This window comes from Cherax quadricarinatus, chromosome 23, assembly GCF_038502225.1.
Source record: "Cherax quadricarinatus isolate ZL_2023a chromosome 23, ASM3850222v1, whole genome shotgun sequence".
In the NCBI taxonomy this organism is placed as follows: Eukaryota; Metazoa; Arthropoda; class Malacostraca; order Decapoda; family Parastacidae; genus Cherax; species Cherax quadricarinatus.
Window position 1 is genome coordinate 15,246,069 of NC_091314.1, and position 13,928 is coordinate 15,259,996.

The 13,928-nt window shown below is 42.0% G+C and overlaps 1 protein-coding gene across 7 annotated transcripts in view; it reads left to right on the forward strand.

The window, feature by feature from the left end:
* The window catches only part of LOC128685730 (ATP-binding cassette sub-family C member 3-like), a 406,756-nt gene that overhangs the window by 44,693 nt on the left and 348,135 nt on the right, over positions 1 to 13,928 (forward strand). The window lies entirely within an intron of this gene.

The following is a 13,928-nucleotide window of genomic DNA, read 5'->3' on the forward strand; positions in this document are numbered from 1 at the left end:
CACCCGAATCTGCATGACAGTGTCTTCCATTGCAGACACTGCAAGGCTCCAGGTGGACATCAACCGAATCTTTCAGTGGGCTGCAGAAAACAATATGAAGTTCAACGATGAGAAATTTCAATTACTCAGATATGGTAAACATGAGGAAATTAAATCTTTATCAGAGTACAAAACAAATTCTGGCCACAAAATAGAGCAAAACACCAACGTCAGAGGATCTCACCTTCAAGGACCATAACATTGTATCAATCGCATCTGCTAGAAAAATAACAGGATGGATAATGAGAACCTTCAAAACTAGGGAGGCCAAGCCCATGATGACACTCTTCAGGTCACTTGTTCTATCTAGGCTGGAATATTGCTGCACACTAACAGCACCTTTCAAGGCAGGTGAAATTGCTGACCTAGAAAATGTACAGAGAACCTTCACAGCGCGCATAACGGAGATAAAACACCTCAATTACTGGGAGCGCATGAGGTTCCTAAACCTGTATTCCCTGGAATGCAGGCGGGAGAGATACATGATTATATTCACCTGGAAAATCCTAGAGGGACTAGTACCGAACTTGCACACGAAAATCACTCACTATGAAAGCAAAAGACTTGGCAGACGATGCAACATCCCTCAATGAAAAGCAGGGGTGTCACTAGCACGTTAAGAGACCATACAATAAGTGTCAGGGGCCCGAGACTGTTCAACTGCCTCCCAGCATACATAAGGGGGATTACCAACAGACCCCTGGCAGTCTTCAAGCTGGCACTGGACAAGCACCTAAAGTCGGTTGTGAGGGAAAAGTTCAATAGATAGGAGTAGCGAAGGAGTATATAGTAACGATATCCTCATTGCCGGCTACTTGTTAAGGTAGGGTAAGTCAAGCTTCCGCTATTCCCGCCTTTTTTCCCCCTCCCCAAAAGTGATAGTTTCATTGCCGGCTACTTGTTAAGGTAGGGTAAGTCAAGCTCCCGCTATTCCCGCCTTTTTCCCCCACTCCGAAAGTGATAGTTTGCCTGCCGGCTGCTTGTTAAGGTAGGGTCAGTCTAGCTCCCGCTATCCCTTCCCCTCCTCCTTCCCCCCCCCCGATAGGTGACGTGTGGGGCTCTGGTCCAAACAGTAATCACTGGACTCACAGCTCCCAGCACTACTGTAAGTACATGCCTGCCTTGTATTCTAGTGGATTTATGGGTTGAAAGCTTCACTTTTGACCAATAATAAACTTAGTCCTTTCAGCCTTGCTCTATCTTGACTGTTGTAATAATCACCACATCTTTTAGGTATTGTACTTATCATGGAGAGTGATTATTTAAGCAGTGGGTAACCTGTCTATCTTTTCAGCTTGGATGACAGAGAGGGTCACCTGTCAATCAACGAGAAGAACTGGTGGAGATGGACCAACGTCCAGAGACTTCCCCTTTTTGGATTTAATTACCTGTGCACCTGTATGAAATTGCAGGACGTAACCCCTCATCATTGCAGCAGTAAAGAACCTGCTTTCCTGTCATCGGGATATAATACTCAAGGCTATACTGTGAAGAACTAGCCAGTGAGTCGTAACCAACACCTGCGACCCCCACCCCCATCATCAGCAACGGCTATGATTTCAACAACACAGTGTCACCAACACCAGACACCCCTATATATATTAGCATTAAATTCAGTTATCATTTATATTTTTCATTTTTCATTTTCTGTAATGTAGGATTAATATTTCATATTTAAGTGTTTTATATTTTATATTTTCTATATAATAAAGTGTTTATGTTTGTCTGTTATTATTTCTTTTTCTATTCATTAATTTTCCTGAGGAGGAGCCAGCCTGAGTAATACTGACTGAAGTTGTTACAGGGCTGAGTAAGACTTCACAAGTGGCGACCTTGCCAGGATACAACTCGACAGAATCAAGATTCAATTCCATCTCGAATCTACCATTGGAACTTCAACACTGCATACTGCAGACGGTTACCACCAGCCATGAGTAATCATTCTCTATGGTAGGACTACGGTACAGGTATTTAAAAGATTTGGTGATTGTTATAGTCTCAATTTATTGTAAGTCAAGTCAGGCAGGATATAATAGTTAATTCTGCCACCTTTCTTGTGAGCTTGAAACACTTTGGAGGATTAGACTCTAGGGACCCAAGATTTTCCAGTGACAATTTGTTTCATTGAGCTCTTTATTTTATCAAGGGAACTGTCGTTGGACACTCTTGATTTGTTGGTGAGAAGATTGGATGGTCAAGGGACCCCATTCTACTTACTGTTTGCTCGGAGCCGGCATAGAACCCTTCATTTTAATTAATACATATTGTTTAATTGAAGCAGGGATCGAGCCCTCTGGTTTATTTACAGTTTGAACGGAGCAGGAATTGAACCCTCCGTTTTCTTTAATACCCGTTTCATTTCCCCTGATAGTTTAAGTTATTCTTGCAAGCATGGAGGAATACCAGTTTTGGATGAATGCTGGAAGTAAGTTAGGAATAACAGGGAAAAATTTAGAATCTTTCATTAGTGCTAAGATCCAGGAAAGACTTGAAAGAGAGAGAATTGAGAGAGAAGAGAGACAGAAAGGGAGAGAGAAGAAGAAAAGGAGAGAGAGAGAATCGAAAGAGAAGAGAAAAAGGAGAGAGAGAGAATCAAAAGAGAAGAGAAAAAGGAGAAAGAGAACCTTGAAAGACAGGAGAAAAAGGAGAGAGAGAGAATTGAGAGAGAAATCCAAGAAAGACAGTTAGAAAGAGAAAGAAAAGACAAAAAGGAGTGTGATAGACTTGATCGTGAAAAAAGAGCTAGAGAACGTGAGGAACAGGCTAAAATACGTGAGGAACAGGCTAAAATAAGAGAACTTGAGGAAAGAGCAAAGGATAGAGAAGTTGAGGAAAAAGCTAGAGAATGTGAGGAAAAAGCTAGGGACCTTGAGTTAATAGAGAGAGAAAAGGATCACGAGCTCGAAAAATCTCGCCTTGAATTAGAGAATAAAAAGTTAACTCTTACACAACAACAATTAGAGGAAGGAGTAATGGAACAACGTGCAGTCAGTGCACATATTCCAACACCTAATTTACCTCCCTTCACAGAGGGGGAAGACAACTTCATACTTATCATGTTTGAAAATACCGCTACCCTCTGTGAATGGCCTGCTGACACCTGGGCTACCAGGTTAGGAATGTTATTTTCTGGTACAGCCTTGAATATCTATGCAACTTTGTCGCAGGATATCATATGTAATTATAACCTACTGAAGAAGGCAATCCTTAAAGCATATAAAAAAAACCACTAATTCTTACAGGAAAGATTTCAGGTATGCCACCTTACAGCCTGGCCAGAACTTTCAGCAGTTACAGGTAACACTCTTTCGTTTGTTCGACTTTTGAATAGAGAGTTTAGGAATTGATCACAGTTATGAATCTCTTAGAGACTTCATGGTTGCTGACCAGTTCCTGACAGCTCTTCCCCATCAGATACGAACATTCATCAGAGAACGTAACTTGATTAAAGCTGAGGAAGTTGCTGAGGCTGCTGACCTGTATGCTGAGGCTCACAATTCCTATAAAGACCTAAAGGGATCGAACCCTAAGGGCAAGGGTTCATCATACCTTAAGAAATCAAAGCCTCTAATGGAAAGTAAAATGACTTCTTTTATTCCTGTTTGTCATTTGTGTGGTGTTAAGGGACATAAACGTCCAGATTGTCCTTCTAAGAAGGTCCAAAAAGTTGGAAGATGTTTTAAAGACTGTAATGACCAAGCACCCTTCTGTTCAGGAACAGTTAATGGACTTAATGTATCTACCATTTTACGAGACACTGGATGCACATGTATAGTCATTTCTGATAAGCTGTTCCCTAACCTTAAAGAAACTCATTCCTCTGCTATACTTTCAGACTACTTGGGCCGTACGGACACTTTTCCTACCATCCGTTGTTACATTAGGTCTAAATGGTTCACAGGTTGGTCTGAAGCTGTACTAGCTCCCATCACTTCTTGCTCTGTACTAATAGGTAATGTAAAAGGTGCCATTCTTCCTTCTGAGATTGACCTTTCATCGCCAAAGGTGGACATAAACTTTTCAGATCCTCTTCCTGTAGAGTCAGAGAAGCTCCTTGAAAGTTCAGATGAGACAATGTCTCGCGATATTCATGTGGGATTAAAAACCAGTGATGCTACTCTCGAAAGCGAGGAAGTAGGATCACCGGTTCACTTGTTAGATGAAAGTGAAGATATCACCTCCGATACTATAAATGTCTTGACTAGGGCTCAGACCAAAGCCCAGGCTTCTCCTACTGTCCATCCTTTGATTTTCCCTGACTTCAAGCCTTTAGATATATCAAAGGACTCTTTTGTCAATTTACAACGTAATTGCCCTTCTCTTCAGAATTGCCATAATGCCGCTAAACAAAATCAAGTGATCCAAAGGAAAAACTTTTCATATAAATTTGAATATATAAAAGGTATCTTGTACAAGTCAGTATTCAAATTAAATTCAGATGAGATAGACTATTCCATCTTAGTTGTTCCAAGTCAATGCAGAGAGGCTGTTCTTAAAATGGCTCATGACCTGCCAGTGGCCGGACATTTCTCGCATCGTAAAACCTTAAATAAAATTAGGGAAACCTATTTTTGGCCAAAAATGTCCTCAGATGTCACTACCTATTGTAGATCGTGCAAAGTTTGCCAACTGTCATCCTCCCGGGGTACCAGGCGAGTACCTATGGTCAAAAGGCCTATCTTTACGGTACTGTTTGAAAGAGTAGCTATTGACATCGTTGGTCCTTTATCTCCACTTTCATCTGAGGGACATAGATATATATTAACATTAGTTGATTATGCTTCGAGTTTCCCTGAAGCCATACCCTTAAAGACCATAACCACTACAGAGATGGCTGAAGCCCTTTTGTCCATCTTCTCCAGAGTGGGCATCCCTAGAGAAATTTTGTCTGACCGTGGGACACAATTCACATCTGACTTAATGCAACATCTATACCAACTTCTGGGAGTGAAGCCTCTCTTCACCACACCCTATCATCCCAGCTGTAATGGGAGGATTGAGCGCCAGCATTCGATTCTCAAGTTCATTTTAAGGAAACTTTGCTCCCTTAAACCTAAGGAGTGGCATCGTTACCTACCCTGTGCTTTGTTTGCCATGAGGGAAGTTCCCAGTGACTCTTTGGGGTTTTCACCTTTTGAACTTCTCTATGGTAGACAGGCCAGAGGCCCATTGTCCATCCTTCATGACTTATGGACTAAGGAGGAGGTAAATGCTGAGGTTCAGTCTTCTTACCAGTTTCTCCTTGACCTTAGATCCAAACTTGAGGAGACCTCTGACATAGTTTCGAAAAACTTAAGTTTGTCAATGGACCAGTACAAAACATATTTTGATTCCAAAAGTCAGAGGAGAAGTTTTAAAGTAGGGGATGAAGTTCTTGTACTTTTGCTGATCAAGTCAAATAAATTATTAGTAGCATGGAAAGGTCCATATAAAGTATTAAAAATTTGTGGGAAAGTTGATTACCTCATAGAAGTCAAGGGGAAACCTAAGCTTTATCATATCAACATCCTTAAGAAATATTACCGAAGAAATTCGGTTAACTGCCTCAATAACTTTGACTTAGTTTTTCCACACGAACTTGATAAGACAACTGAAGAATGTAAAGTGTGCGTAATTGACACCTCTAACTTAGACTATGATGAAGAACTACATGACTTTGGTGACTCTTGACCACTCGGGCGCAACCAACATTAATATTAATGAATCTTTGGATGACCATAAGAGACATGAACTACTTCAATGTGTGAGTAACTTTTCAGACGTCTTTACTGATATTCCAGGTGTTACCTCCACGGTAGTCCATAAGATTGACTTAGTGACGGACAATCCTATCAAACGAAAATTATACCCAGTTCCAGTTCACCTTGGGGATGCATCTGACCGAGAGGTAGACAAATTATTAAAACTAAAGATCATTGAACCTTCAATATCTTCATATTGTTCACCAGTAGTCATGGTTAAGAAGGAGGATAATTCATATAGACTTGCTATTGACTTCAGAGCCCTTAATGCTATAACTCGGTGGGATGCTGAGCCTATGCCCTTAATAGATAGCGATCTACACAAATTTTATGACTCTTCCTTCTTTTCAGAGATTGATATTGCACAGGCATATCATCAAGTAATGTTAGATCCTTCTTCTAAGCAGTACACTGCTTTTCCTACACACCAAGGACTGATGCAATATAGAACTATGCCCTTCGGTTTGGTAACTGCCTGTGCTACCTACGTGAGACTGATGAGAAAGGTCTTGGGTTATATGCCAAATGTTTCAGTTTATTTTGATAACATTTACGTAATGACATCCACGTGGGGCGAACATATCCAAACATTAACATCAGTTTTGCGTAGGTTACGCTCGCATGGCCTCACTGCCAAGCCGAAGAAATGCTTCCTTGGGTATATCAAGATTAGATATCTTGGACTGATACTTTCTAAAAACACTCTGCAGCCTCTCCCCAGTAAGATCAAAGCTTTATTAGAATTTAAATTCCTCAAAACCAAGAAGCTCATGTGTAGTTTTCTTGGTTCTGTAAATTTTTATGCACGGTTTATTCCAAACCTTACTGATCTTACAGGCATCTTATCCGACTTCCTTAAAAAGTCTGTGAAGGAACCTCTTGAACTTTCCGACGTAGCTCGGGAAAAGTTTAATGAGATTAAAAGTATCTTTTCGAAAGACCCTATACTTAAGATTCCAGATATTAATAAAACATTTTGCTTAAGAACTGATGCCTCCAATACTGGCTTAGGTGCGGTGTTACTACAATACCATGATGGTACTCCCTTCCCTGTATGCTTCCTTAGCCGGAAACTCCTTCCCACAGAAACGAGATACTCTACCATAGAAAAGGAATGTTTAGCCCTTGTGTGGGGTATCTCCAAACTTAAATTTTATTTGCTGGGAAAAGAATTCATTTTAGAAACGGACCACAAACCTTTGATATACCTAGTAACTTTAAGGGAACCAACAGTCGCCTCTTGAGGTGGACATTGGCACTCCAGGCTTTTAAGTTCCATATTGTGTATATCAATGGTTCATCCAATTATTTCTCTGACTGGTTAAGTCGTGACAGTCAGTAGAAGATTTGTTGCCTTACGCGACTTCCTCATGTTAGAATTTTTTCCTCACCTATTCTTCTTATACTCCTTGACTATAAGTCTTGGTAAGGGGGAGTGTGAGGGAAAAGTTCAATAGATAGGAGTAGCGAGGGAGTATATAGTAACAATATTTTCATTGCTGGCTACTTGTTAAGGTAGGGTAAGTTAAGCTCCCGCTATTCCCGCCTTTTTTCCCCCACCCCGAAAGTGATAGTTTGACTGCCGGCTGCTTGTTAAGGTAGGGTCAGTCTAGCTCCCGCTATCCCTTCTCCTCCTCCTCTCCCCCCCCGAAAGGTGACGTGTGGGGCTCTGGTCCAAACAGTAATCACTAGACTCACAGCTCCCAGCACTACTGTAAGTACATGCCTGCCTTGTATTCTAGTGGATTTATGGGTTGAAAGCTTCACTTTTGACCAATAATAAACTTAGTCTTTTCAGCCTTGCTCTATGTTGACTGTTGTAATAATCACCACATCTTTTAGGTATTGTACTTATCATGGAGAGTGATTATTTAAGCAGTGGGTAACCTGTCTATCTTTTCAGCTTGGATGACAGAGAGGGTCACCTGTCAATCAACGAGAAGAACTGGAGATGGACTAACGTCCAGAGACTTCCCCTTTTTGAATTTAATTACCTGTGCACCTGTATGAAATTGCAGGACGTAACCCCTCATCATTGCAGCGGTAAAGAACCTGCTTTCCTGTCATCGGGATATAATACTCAAGGCTATACTGTGAAGAACTAGCCAGTGGGTCATAACCAACACCTGCAACCATCCCCCCCCATCATCAGCAACGGCTACGATTTCAACAACACAGTGTCACCAACACCAGACACCCCTATATATATTAGCGTTGAATTCAGTTATCATTTATATTTTTCATTTTTCATTTTCTTTAATGTAGGATTAATATTTCATATTTAAGTGTTTTATATTTTATATTTTCTATATAATAAAGTGTTTATGTTTGTCTGTTATTATTTCTTTTTCTATTCATTAATTTTCCTGATGAGGAGCCAGCCTTGGTAGTACTGACTGAAGTTGTTACAGGGCTGAGTAAGCCTTCACGTCGGTTCCTGGCCAGCTGGGCTGTGGCTCGTACGTTGGTTTGCGTGCAGCCAGCAGCAACAGCCTGGTTGATCAGGCTCTGATCCACCAGGAGGCCTGGTCACAGACCGGGCCGCGGGGGCGTTGACCCCCAGAACTCTCTCCAGGTAAACTCCAGGTCACCCTGCCTTAGTGTGAGACGGCCGGTGTGTAATAATAATAATAATAATTTATAACGCTACCTTTATCCTGGAGTATCCCTGGAGAGGGTTTTGGGGGTCAGTGCCCCCACAGCCTGATCTGTGGCCAGGCTTCCCAGTGGATCAGGGCCTAATCAACCAAGCTGTTACTGCTGGCCGCACGAAAACCAATGTATTAACCACAGCGCGACTGGTCAGGTATTGACTTTAGGTGGTTGTTCAGTGCCTTCTTGAAGACAGCCAGGGATCTGTTGGTAATCCCCCTTATGTATGCTGGGAGGCAGTTGAACAGTCTTGAGCCCCTGACACTTATTGTGATGTCTCTCGTGGCACCCCTGTTGTTCATTGAAGGGATGTTGCAATATCTGCCAAATCTTTCACTTTCATAGTAAGTGATTTTTGTGTGCAGATTTGGTACTAATCACTCTAGGATTTTCCAAGTGTATATTATCATGTACAGTATCTCTCTTGCCTGCATTTAGGGAATACAGTTCAAGGACCTTCAACTGTTCCCAGTAGTTTAGGTGCCTTATCGCACTTATGTGTGCCATGAACGTTCTTTGTATACTCTCCAGGTCTGCAATGTCGCCAGCCTTGAAGGAGGCCATTAGTGTACAGCAGTATTCCAGCCTAGAGAGCACAAGCGATTTGAAGAGAATCATCATGGGCTTGGCATCCCTAGTTTTGAAGGTTCTCATTATCCATCCTATCATTTTCCTAGCAGATGAGGTAGATACATTGTTGTGGTCTTTGAAGGCGAGATCCTCTGACATTATCTGGAGTTTACCTGGAGAGAGTTTCGGGGGTCAACGCCCCCGCGGCCCGGTCTGTGACCAGGCCTCCTGGTGGATCAGCGCCTGATCAACCAGGCTGTTGCTGCTGGCTGCACGCAAACCAACGTACGAGCCACAGCCTGGCTGATCAGGAACTGACTTTAGGTGCTTGTCCAGTGCCAGCTTGAAGACTGCCAGGGGTCTGTTGGTAATCCCCCTTATGTGTGCTGGGAGGCAGTTGAACAGTCTCGGGCCCCTGACACTTATTGTATGGTCTCTTAACGTGCTAGTGACACCCCTGCTTTTTATTGGGGGGATGGTGCATCGTCTGCCAAGTCTTTTGCTTTCGTAGTGAGTGATTTTCGTGTGCAAGTTCGGTACTAGTCCCTCTAGGATTTTCCAGGTGTATATAATCATGTATCTCTCCCTCCTGCGTTCCAGGGAATACAGGTTTAGAAACCTCAAGCGCTCCCAGTAATTGAGGTGTTTTATCTCCGTTATGCGCGCCGTGAAAGTTCTCTGTACATTTTCTAGGTCGGCAATTTCACCTGCCTTGAAAGGTGCTGTTAGAGTGCAGCAATATTCCAGCCTAGATAGAACAAGTGACCTGAAGAGTGTCATCATGGGCTTGGCCTCCCTAGTTTTGAAGGTTCTCATTATCCATCCTGTCATTTTTCTAGCAGATGCGATTGATACAATGTTATGGTCCTTGAAGGTGAGATCCTCCGACATAATCACTCCCAGGTCTTTGACGTTGGTGTTTCGCTCTATTTTGTGGCCAGAATTTGTTTTGTAATCTGATGAAGATTTAATTTCCTCATGTTTACCATATCTGAGTAATTGAAATTTCTCATCGTTGAACTTCATATTGTTTTCTGCAGCCCACTGAAAGATTTGGTTGATGTCCGCCTGGAGCCTTGCAGTGTCTGCAATGGAAGACACTGTCATGCAGATTCGGGTGTCATCTGCAAAGGAAGACACGGTGCTGTGGCTGACATCCTTGTCTATGTCGGATATGAGGATGAGGAACAAGATGGGAGCTAGTACTGTGCCTTGTGAAACAGAGCTTTTCACCGTAGCTGCCTCGGACTTTACTCTGTTGACGACTACTCTCTGTGTTCTGTTAGTGAGGAAATTATAGATCCATCGACCGACTTTTCCTGTTATTCCTTTAGCACGCATTTTGTGCGCTATTACGCCATGGTCACACTTGTCGGAGGCTTTTGCAAAGTCTGTATATATTACATCTGCATTCTTTTTGTCTTCTAGTGCATTTAGGACCTTGTCGTAGTGATCCAGTAGTTGAGACAGACAGGAGCGACCTGTTCTAAACCCATGTTGCCCTGGGTTGTGTAACTGATGGGTTTCTAGATGGGTGGTGATCTTGCTTCTTAGGACCCTTTCAAAGATTTTTATGATATTGGATGTTAGTGCTATTGGTCTGTAGTTCTTTGCTGTTGCTTTACTGCCCCCTTTGTGGAGTGGGGCTATGTCTGTTGTTTTTAGTAACTGAGGGACGACCCCCGTGTCCATGCTCCCTCTCCATAGGATGGAAAAGGCTCGTGATAGGGGCTTCTTGCAGTTCTTGATGAACACAGAGTTCCATGAGTCTGGCCCTGGGGCAGAGTGCATGGGCATGTCATTTATCGCCTGTTCGAAGTCATTTGGCGTCAGGATAACATCGGATAGGCTTGTGTTAATCAAATTTTGTGGCTCTCTCATAAAAAATTCATTTTGATCTTCGACTCTCAGTCTGGTTATCGGCTTGCTAAAAACTGAGTCATATTGGGACTTGAGTAGCTCACTCATTTCCTTGCTGTCATCTGTGTAGGACCCATCTTGTTTAAGTAGGGGCCCAATACTGGACGTTGTTCTCGATTTTGATTTGGCATAGGAGAAGAAATACTTTGGGTTTCTTTCGATTTCATTTATGGCTTTTAGTTCTTCCCGCGATTCCTGACTCCTAAAGGATTCTTTTAGCTTAAGTTCGATGCTTGCTATTTCTCTGACCAGTGTCTCCCTGCGCATTTCAGATATATTGACCTCTTTTAGCCGCTCTGTTATTCTTTTCCGTCACCTGTAAAGGGAGCGCCTGTCTCTTTCTATTTTACATCTACTCCTCCTTTTTCTTAGAGGAATAAGCCTTGTGCATACATTGAGTGCCACCGAGTTAATCTGTTCTAGGCATAAGTTTGGGTCTGTGTTGCTTAGTATATCTTCCCAGCTTATATCGGTTAGGACTTGGTTTACTTGGTCCCGCTTTATGTTTTTGTTATTGAAGTTGAATTTGGTGAATGCTCCCTCGTGACTAGTCTCATTTTGTCGGTCTGGGGCTCCACGCATACATGTCTGAACCTCAATTATGTTGTGATCTGAGTATATTGTTTTTGATATGGTGACATTTCTTATCAGATCATCATTGTTAGTGAAGATGAGGTCTAGTGTATTCTCCAGTCTAGTAGGCTCTATTATTTGCTGGTTTAAATTGAATTTTGTGCAGAGATTTAAAAGCTCGTGTGAGTGTGAGTTTTCATCAGAGCTGCCTCCTGGTGTTATTACTGCAACAATATTATTTGCTATATTCCTCCATTTTAGGTGCCTTAAGTCCAGGTCCTTCACATTACTTTTAAACTCTATTGTAAGGTTTGAATTTTTGGTGTACCCTGACACATTTTTAATTTCTTCAAGTTTTCCATATCTGAGTAGTTGAAATTTCTCCTCGTTGAACTTTATACTATTGTTTTGAGTGTCCCATTTGAAGATTTGGTTGATGTCCACTTGGAGTCTCGCGGTGTCTTCGATGAAGGTCACTGCCATGGTGATCCGGGTGTCATCCGCAAAGGAAGACACAGAGCTATGGCTTACATCTCTGTCTATGTCTGAAATGAGGATGAAGAATAGAATGGGAGCGAGTACTGTGTCTTGTGGAACAGAGCATTTTACCATGGCTGCCTGGGACTTTACTCTGTTTACTATTACTCTTTGTGTTCTGTTTGTCAAAAAGTTGTAGATCCATCTACCAACTTTTCCCGTTATTCCTTTATCCCGCATTTTGTGTGCTATTACACCATGGTCACACTTGTCGAAAGCTTTTGCAAAGTCTGTGTATACTACATCTGTATTTTGTTTATGTTCTACAGCATCCAGGACCTTGTCATAGTGGTCCAGTAGCTGGGACAGGCAGAAGCAACCTACTCTATACCCATGTTGCCCTGGGTTGTGTAATTGATGGGTATCTAGGTGATTGGCTATTTTGCTTCTTAAAACCCTCTCAAAGATTTTTATGATATGGGATGTTAGTGCTATCAGTCTGTAGTTATTTGCAATTGCTTTACTGCCACCTTTGTGGAGTGGGGCTATGTCTGTTGTTTTTAGTGTGTGTTGGATGACCCCTGTGTCCATGCTCCCTCTCCATAAAATGGTGAAGGCATGTGATAGGGGCTTCTTGCAATTCTTGATGAACACGGAGTTCCATGAGTCTGGGCCTGGGGCAGAGTGCATGGGCATGTCATTAATTGCCTCTTCAAAGTCTTGTGGAGTTAGAATAATATCCGAGATTTTTGGGATGACCAAATTTTGGGTTTCGTTCATAAAGAATTCATTTGGTTTGTCGACCCTTAGAGTGGGCAGTAGCTCGCTGAACACTGAGTCATATTGGAACTTTAGTATCTCACTCATTTCTTGGCTATCATCTGTGTATGTCCCATCCCGCCTAAGCAGGGGCCCAGTACTGGATAAGATAAGATAAGATAAGATTTCGTTCGGATTTTTAAAACCGGAGGGTTAGCCACCCAGGATAACCCAAGAAAGTCAGTGCGTCATCGAGGACTGTCTAACTTATTTCCATTGGGGTCCTCAATCTTGTCCCCCAGGATGCGACCCACACCAGTCGACTAACACCCATGTACCTATTTGCTGCTAGGTGAACAGGACAACAGGTGTAAGGAAACGTGTCGAAATGTTTCCACCCGCCGGGAATCGAACCCAGGGCCTCCGTGTGTGAAGTGGAAGCTTTAGCCACCAGGCCATCGGGCCTTTGTTGTTATTTTTCCCTTAGATTTGGCATAAGAGAAGAAGTATTTTGGGTTTTTTCAGTTTCCTCTATGGCTTTTAGTTCTTCCAGTGATTCTTGTCTCCTGTAAGTTTGATATTTGGAATTTCATTGACTAGTGCTTCCCTTCGTATTTCAGATATATTGACCCCACTCAGCAGCTCTGTGACTCTTCGCCTTCGTCTGTATAGGGAACGTCTCTCTCTTTCTAGTTTACATCTTCTCTTTCTTTTTCTTAATGGAATGTGTCTTGAGCATATCTCAAGAACCATAGAATTAATTTTTTCAAGGCAAATGTTTGAATCCATGTTGTTTAGGATATCTTCCCAGCTTGTTTCATTTAGGACATGGTTTACTTGATCCCATTGTACATTTTTGTTTTTGTAGAGAGAACAAGCGATTTGAAGAGAATCATCATGAGCTTGGCATCCTGAGTTTTGAAGGTTCTCATTATCCATCCTATAATTTTTCAAGCAGGTGTGGTAGATACTTTGTTGTGGTCTTTGAAAGTAAGATCCTTTGGCATTATTACTCCCCTGCCCTCATTGATCTAATGATCATCATTAATATAATAATTTTCATTGATGTCATGTCAACAATGCCATATTTGATTTCCTTGAGTTATCCTTCGTTAAATATGTATAATTTACCACTAGTATTATTATTTTTATTTTCATGGAAGTGACCCATAAGGGTTGTACAGTGCCTAGGAAATG